The sequence below is a fragment of the Bidens hawaiensis genome, unplaced genomic scaffold (genome assembly GCF_021521415.1).
Source record: "Bidens hawaiensis isolate Kalapana, Puna unplaced genomic scaffold, B.hawaiensis_p1.1 tig00025360_1, whole genome shotgun sequence".
Taxonomy (NCBI): domain Eukaryota; kingdom Viridiplantae; phylum Streptophyta; class Magnoliopsida; order Asterales; family Asteraceae; genus Bidens; species Bidens hawaiensis.
Window position 1 is genome coordinate 8760 of NW_027494041.1, and position 8621 is coordinate 17380.

At 36.2% G+C, this 8621-nt stretch overlaps 1 pseudogene; it reads left to right on the top strand.

Moving 5' to 3' along the window:
- The first annotated feature begins 438 nt into the window (after positions 1-438).
- Positions 439-1825, top strand: LOC143571369 (E3 ubiquitin-protein ligase WAV3-like; annotated as a pseudogene).
- The last annotated feature ends 6796 nt before the right edge of the window (positions 1826-8621 follow it).

Here is an 8621-nt window from a genome sequence, read left to right on the forward strand (position 1 = left end):
AACCATTTTCACCATATAAAATTTACATGGGATGGGGGTGATGAAATGCTGTTTATCAATTTGAGATTAATCTGAAAATGTTTTTATTTCAGTTTTTTTAATTAAAGGTTGATATTTGTTGGTTTGATTTATGGGTGAGAATAGGTTGAACGCTTCAGTTATGGGCTAAGACCAAACCTATAACCAATCTTTATTTTTGTTTCCAGTCTTTATTTACCGACATTTTAGTATACACACAATAAGCGTCTTCTAATTATGTTGTTTATAAGAAAAATATAACAAAACTTTTCCAACATATTACTGTTATTTATTAAAAAAATAAAACGTAATGATTGGTTAATGTCGGTTCTGTCAGTTCAGTTATTCATACACATGTAACCGTAGCCGGTAACTGAACTAACGGTTTGGTTATTTCGATTATGGTTTTGTTATCGGTTTTTCTGCTCAAAAAAATTTACAGTTCTTTGTTTCTTCAAATGCAGACTATGTGTGCAATCTGTTTAGAACCCCTGAACTACAGTTCATGCACAGCTCCAGGCCAAGCTATATTCACAGCTCAATGCTCTCATGCTTTCCATTTTGATTGCATCGCCTCCAATGTCCGCCACGGTGGAGTCACCTGCCCTATATGTCGGGCCCAATGGACCCACCTGCCCCGAAACTTAAAGATCCCACCTTGCAGCTTCCTTTATTCCAACCAAACCGACGACCCGGCCCTCCAAATCCTCGATGACTCAATCGCCACTTTCCGAGTTCATCGACGCTCAATCCTCCGTGCGGCCCGTTATAACGATGACGACCCGATAGAACCCAGTCAAAATGTTGACAGTCCACGTCTCCATCTCTCCATATCACCCGAACCATTTGGATCATCTTCATCTTCACAACCCGGTTACAATTACAGACTATGTGTAAGACTCACGCATCAACCCGCTATTGATTTGGTACTAGTCGCGTGTCCAAACGGGCCCCATCTTTGGCTGATAAAACAATCCATGGCATTGGTGGTTTTCTCGCTTCGACCTATTGACCGGTTAGCTGTTGTCACGTACTCATCGGCTGCCGCCCGTGTGTTCCCTCTCAGGCGAATGACATCGTATGGTAAGCGGGCCGCACTTCAGGTGATTGACCGGTTGTTCTACATGGGTCAAGCGGATCCGGTTGAGGGGTTAAAGAAAGGTGTAAAGGTGTTAATGGATCGGGCCTATGAAAACCCTCAATCGTGTATCGTTCACTTGTCGGATAACCCGACAAGACCATATCACGGGTTTGACATGGAAGCGGCAGTTCAGATTCATCGGTTTCATGTTGGGTATGGGTTCGGGACTTCAAACGGGTTCGTGATGCATGAGTTTGAGGTGTTTTTGGGTCGGGTTTTGGGGATAAAGTAAGAGATATTCAGTTGAGGATTAGAGAAGATGGTAGGGTTGTAAGGCTTGGTGAGCTTAGAGGTGGGGAAGAAAGGAGGATTCCTTTGAATATGGTTAAGGCTTGTGTGGAGTATAGTTATGTGGAAGACGGAGTGCGGGAATGTATGAGGACCGGGGAAGTGGTGGTGGCCTCGGGGGAGAAGCGGGAGGCGGACAGTGATGGTGGTGGTGAAGATGAAGATGGTAGGAGTAGTAATGCTGGAAGATGGGACTACCATGATCCTTATATGGCTAGAAGATGGGCTAAGCATTTGCATGCCTATAGACTCTGAAAAGTGAAAACTCATCCTTCATTGCAATTTACAAGACTCTAGTATGATATTGGATTTTGTTAAATGTTAATCTGTGAATTGTGATGTGTAAAAACTAAAAGCAAAAGGCTTGTTGATTATATATTTTTTCAAATATTGTTTATGGTAACTTTTTGACAATATTGAAGTAAAAATGAATAGGGATTATATGCATAGTTAATTCAAATGTTCACAACTTTAGAGTTCATTCAAGCTAATAAGAAAGAACAGTAAGTTACGAGTGTGGATCCGGTTAAAATTAGGGGTTTTAATTGTGTTGACCAGACAGGTTGAAGAATTTTGGGTTGATAGGTTTAATTGATGTATCTGAACCAATCCCATATGTGTTACATGAATTAACTCTAGTCCAGACCCACTTAAATTCCATTGTCATCGTGTTGTGTAATTTCAGGTAGAACCTTCTTACGGATAAAATCAATACATGGTAATTTGCTAACCGCTGAATGACTCCAATTTAAATGATTTTTTTTAATTAATATCCTTTTTAATGTTACTCATTTCTCGTTTTGATTTAATATAATAATAAACTTTGGTTAAGTGTTTAAACCGAGACAAGAGGAATCACATAGAAGGTGGGAAAGTGAGGATGCATAGCTGAAAGTAACCCCATCAAAATTCAAAACCTGAAATTATGTCTTAGGTTTCTCCCTCTCTTAAATTTTATTTAATATCTTAAATATCTCTTTAAAGAAATTAACGATAATAATATAATAAAACTAATAAATACTAATATAATTTAAATAACAACGACAATAATAATAACAACAGTAATAAACTTTGACCCATGGGTTGAATAGGTTGTATCAAAATGTATAAGACGGGTTAGAATGAGTCAAATTAAAAAAAGAAAATGATTGAAACGGGTCAAAACAGGTTGACATTTCTCGGGTTTTTTTTATGGAACGAGAAAAACGGAGGAAACTTTTTGGTATTTTTACTTTTTAAGTTTTTTATTTATATTTTGAGTTATAATTTTTTAATTATTTTTTTTTGAATTTTTTGGTAAGAGATTTTGAAATAGGTCAAAATGGGTTGAGATTTCAAAACCCCTCACCAAAAAATTCAAAAAAAATAATTAAAAAATTATAACTCAAAATATAAATCAAAAACTTAAAAAGTAAAAATAACAAAAAGTTTCCTCCGTTTTTTCGTTCCATTAAAAAAACCCCGAGAAATGTCAACCAGTTTTGACCCGTTTCAATCAATTTTTTTTAGTTTGACCAATTCTGACTCATCTTATACATTTTGATACAACCCACGGGTCAAGATTATCACCCCTAGTAATAAATAAACAAGGTTAATGACAACAAAAACAAGAACAACAAACATTAACAACGATTATAATAAGAACAAAAACAAATAACAAATAGGAAAGAAGTAAAAATTACCTTTTTTTGTAACTTTCAAGATTGATGTTATTATTTCGTATTAGTTAACCACCTAAAGATAGCCAAACACAAAAATGTAACATAAATGAAGGAGTAAACATGTGAGTGATTGCCGACAAACATGCAAGAAGTGAAGAAACAACCATAAGCTAATCCACAACCAATCTAAATATAATATTTAAAAATTAAAATAAAGTTTGATATACAGGGAATGTTAACATACAGATTAAATTAACGTGTTAAATGTAGAATCAAATAGTGTAATTATACTTACAAGTAGTGTAATTATGTAATTACATCGTAGTTTAATTACACTATGTTGTAATTACACTACACTATAATTGCACAATATTGTATATATAATATCACTACTTGATTTTCACGGTTAATACACTAATTTAATTTGTATTTGATTCAAACCCTTGATATATAAACCCACGAATATGGATCAACACAATCAAGCCTCAAATTAATGAGGTTCACAAATCCAGGTAGACACAAAAGAGGTCTAATCACAAATCATATACATAGGTTACAAAATAGAGAATAAATCACCCTTGCTAATGGAGGATAGTATGGAGGTAAAAAAAAACCTTCAAAAATCTTGCATCTAAAGATTAGAAATTCTCTTTAAACATACTTTTAAGCATCTCTAGTTTTGTTTATTAAAGTATTCAAATATGTTATTATCAAATCAAATTAATAGAAAGAAATCATTTTTTATGTTATTAAGAATAGAAGATAGTTTATATCATTGTTAACTAAAAAGTCAAATAAGTCAAACTTTAGGGTTAGAACTAACAATACCTAAATTTGGCATTGAAAGAGGTGAGAAAATCAAGTTGAGGGATCATTTTAGTTCCACGAGATTTTAGAGAAAAAAAAACTTGGTTTAAAAGAGAGTTGAGATTTTGAGGTAAACTCTTTTGTTTCACTTTGTTCTTGAATTTTAAGTAGGTGTTTTAAAAACCAAATTGTTATACCTTAGTTTAGATATATTCCATAATATATGCTTCTAAGTTTTAGTATGTCTCAAGAGTTTGTTTTTAAATAAGAATGATGAATTTGAAGGTTCTAATAAAATTCTTACACGTGCTTTTCTTACTTGTAATCTGCAGCTTCTTCACTAACGGTGGGGGAGACAGAATGAAGACGGTTTCATTTTGTCAGACGGCGGCGGTCGTAGAGAGTGTATATCTATGTCGACACGGTTAGATGTTCTGGAGTGTTATGGACTAAGCAAGGCGAAGCCACCCACGACAGTAGCTTTCATGTCTCAGATCTATGCACATCGGTGATTCTCAAGCCACACGTTGGGTCGTTTTTTCGTCAACTATTGACTGGTTTAAATCAGATTATAAGACAATGGTCGGAAACCGAACGGACGTTGGCTCATTAACAGATCTACCAACAATGGTTCAACTACGTCTCGATTTAGATTCTATTTTCATACAAATCCTCTCAATCTCATCATTTTACACTCACGTATTCAGGTGAATGTATAAATTTGGTAAAGATTTTATCGAATTATTATTATTTGGTATAACCACTTATTGATCCTAAGCATACGCTATTTTGGTGTAGATGGTGATGGCAGGATAATAGCGTGCGATGCAAAGATCTTCTTTGCTAAATCGAATAGGAAAACCTCAAATTAAGTAGGTAGATAACATTTGCTCAGCTTTACTTTGTTCATTGGCTTTCGTATGTTGTTTACTGTGTACAAGTATGATTTGAGGCTAAATTGGAACAATATATGACTAATGAACTGTTGTGTTACATAACAATAAAAACCAGAAAGAGTTGTTGAGTATATTTGTATGGTAAAACTTTTAATATTTATCATCTTTTTAGTTTTTTGAATCTGAATATGAAAATACAACATGTGACCATATAATATGCAATGTTAGGGCATACTAGAATCAGCTGATCTCTTTCCAACAACGAGTGCTCTGTCTGTGCTCCAGTTCAACCCACACAACCAGCAGCAGAAGCTCCGCCAACCGGACAAAATGGGAGTCAACTGTTTGTTAATCGTGTTTTCATTTTCTTTAATAAATTTGAATTTCTTAAATGATAAAATTGTTTATTTAGGGGCAGGGCCTCCCTGGCATAGGCGGGAATGCACATGCGGGTGCCGCTGACAACCAATGATAAAATTGTGCGACCTAATCCACAGATCTTGCAGGTATTGAACAACCTTTCATGTGTATATATGTTTATGTGCGTGTACACTCTTCCTTCACTTAATTTGTACCTGTTGAATTAAGGAGGAGAGTATGCTTTTATCTAACACTGCATTAATGCCTATTTACACTTATTAATGGGCCAGTTTGAATTATCTTTGTGTCCAATGGCTCAAATATGTCAAGAAGTGTATTATTATTGAAATAACATAGTTTTAGTAATCATTTTTGACACTAGATGCTCATAAAAATGCCCACTTCAAGGACAAGTGATAACCTGACATGACCCAGTTTGACCTGTACGTAAACCAAGTATCTTTACTCAACAGATCGTGACTTTTCCTCCTCTTTGTACATACCGGTCTTTAAATATTTGGAATCCATTCAAAAAGCTGGCGGCATGGAACCCACAGACGGCAACAATCACACCAGAGGAGCGTGAAACTATTGAACGAGTAAGGTTTATGTTTACACCTACACAGCTTTGATGGTAGAATGAATGAACTGATCACATTTCCATTAATATCTTCGCATTGACGCAATGGAATGTCATATGCAAACATTATTGCTACAAAAGGAACCTTCATCATGAAGAATATGTTGGCACCTTGATTTGTACATTGCGTATTTTTGTTTGTACCATTGTTTGACCTTTCTACCCAAGTACTTTTTTGACAATTGTGTATCCAATTTTAATAACTTTCTAAACCCAGTTTGACAACAAATTTGATGATCAGTTAGTCTCCATAGTCATCTTAAGGCAACCTAAGCATGTCCATCGAAACATAAGCTAACAAACTTGAAATGGTTTACTCCCCCGCAACGCGGGGGGTAAAAGTACTAGTTTATAATATAAAAGAAACATGGACACCAAACGACATAAAAAACCATAAAACATGATCAACATAGTTAATAATATTAAGAACACACTTAGAAAGTAAAGTCAAGAATATAAAATAAGCACACTTAGAGCATCTACAACACAATGTCACACCCCGGCTCAGGGCCTAGGCGTGTGACCACAAGTTGGTACTTGTTTTGTAAATATATCGGAGTTGCGGGTTTGTTTTAGCGGAAGTCTTTAGTAAAATATTATTATATTGAAAACTTATTAAAAACTCGGGTTTAATTACCCGTTTGATATTTCAAATACATTTCTTGGAAAACATAACTCTTTTATAATATTTTCAAATAAAATATCTGAGCCATCAGATAGCATCTAATGACTATAACTCCAATCTTCTATTCCTTCTTGCTTGTCTGTTCTAACCTTTCTTGTTTTCCTGTAACATGGGTGGGAAAATACGTCAGCACAAAGCTGGTGAAATACGCTGACTCTAAAATATCTTTTCAATACCTTTGTGAAACCAACAATAATACCTTTGTGACTACTTATTAGGCACCCAACTACATTGGGATCAAATTACCCTAAGTACCATGTCCAATTAATTATATACACAATATCATTTCTCTGAACAGTCCCTTAGATCTTTAGAGGCATGTTGATGGTATGCATGGCCTCGGGGAAATGCCGAGTCACCATGTATGTTTGGATCCAGACACATGTATACTCTTAATCAGAGTGTCCGTTTCTTATTATTGTACACAAAGTTTTAAGGATTCGTAAATCCTATGCAAACATTCAAACTCATTATAAAAGGTTTGGGGCGTATTCACCTTGTCTGTTTATAATCAGTTTCTTTTACCGATTCATGTTTTCTGATTCTCCTTCTTGTTTGTTACCTCGGACATATAGTACGAGAATAACATTTGTATAAATAACTAGATCATCGATCTAGCTTTAGACCTTTAGTCTATTTTGATATAACTTCAACCTTGATAAAATCATTTGTTTATAAAACATTTGGATATTTAGTCCTTTTCTTTATTTACCAATTATATGCTGCGTTTCTTCTTCAGGAAGAAACGTCTATACTGAGTTTCTTCTTCAAGAAGAAACATGATTTCTTAACTATAATCTTTTGTATTATATTTCTTAGTCATAAAGAAATACTATTTTAACTATAACCTTTGCTTAAGAAACGTTATATAATACTAAATTGTAATCAAGGTTCGGCTATACATTGGTCTAAGCCATTTATAATAATATAATAATAACTTAGGCAGAACCCCTTACCTCGCACTGGTATTCGGAGTTAGATAATCCTAAGTTTATACGGGCAGCACTTCTACTATATATGCACATTTATTGAGGCGTTCTTGATCCACCTTTCTTGGCACGCAAATCTTTTGTATTATATTTCTTAGTCATAAAGAAATACTATTTTAACTATAACCTTTGCTTAAGAAACGTTATATAATACTAAATTGTAATCAAGGTTCGGCTATACATTGGTCTAAGCCATTTATAATAATATAATAATAACTTAGGCAGAACCCCTTACCTCGCACGGGTATTCGGAGTTAGATAATCCTAAGTTTATACGGGCAGCACTTCTACTATATATGCACATTTATTGAGGCGTTCTTGATCCACCTTTCTTGGCACGCAAATCGAGGCAGTTATAGGTGTCGTCGGGTTGTGCACGTACTTCGAGGCGGATGTCGGATTACTTTTGGGTGGCACGCACTTCGAGGAAAACACCGGGTATTTGGCACGGATTACGAGGTAATTACTTTCGGGTCGGTGGCACGCAAAACGGTGTTCGGCACGCAAACCGAGGTAGAGTAATGTCGTGACCCCCTCCTATTTATAGCTGAAATTGGATCCCATCGCGGTACGCGATGGGTCCTCTTCCTGGCTTCGTCAGTTACCGTGACCGACACGTGGTCTGACACATTCTGCCACGTGTCCTGGTATGCTGCCACGTGTCACCAGAGTGTGACACGTGTATGTTGCGTCATCACGGCCCATCGCGGTACGCGATGGCCGTCTTCTTGGACTCGTCCCGTAGCGCGATGGGTCCATATATATTATTTTTCGTTTTTAGTCCTTCATCTTTTGGAGCTTGTCACTTCTGGTCTAATTCTCGTTGTCCAAAAATACTAAGGCAGCTCTCAAAGTGGCTCGCGGCGATGCGAGCGTGCGAAGTGCAAAGTGCGCCATCAAAGCGCCACATTGAGCCCAACGCCCTCGCCATCGTCCTCGCCCCAAGCCCGAGCCCGAGCCCATGCGCGTCGGGTGCTACGCACCCTCCACTAGGACCACTTGGTGCATAATATTCATAAAAGAATATTATTATGGAAAATCTCTTCCTTATAAAGAGCTTCTATTTCTTTACCACTTTCCATGTGGGATGGATTCCATCTTCCTTAATTATACCTTAGTGGAATGCTTCCACTTTC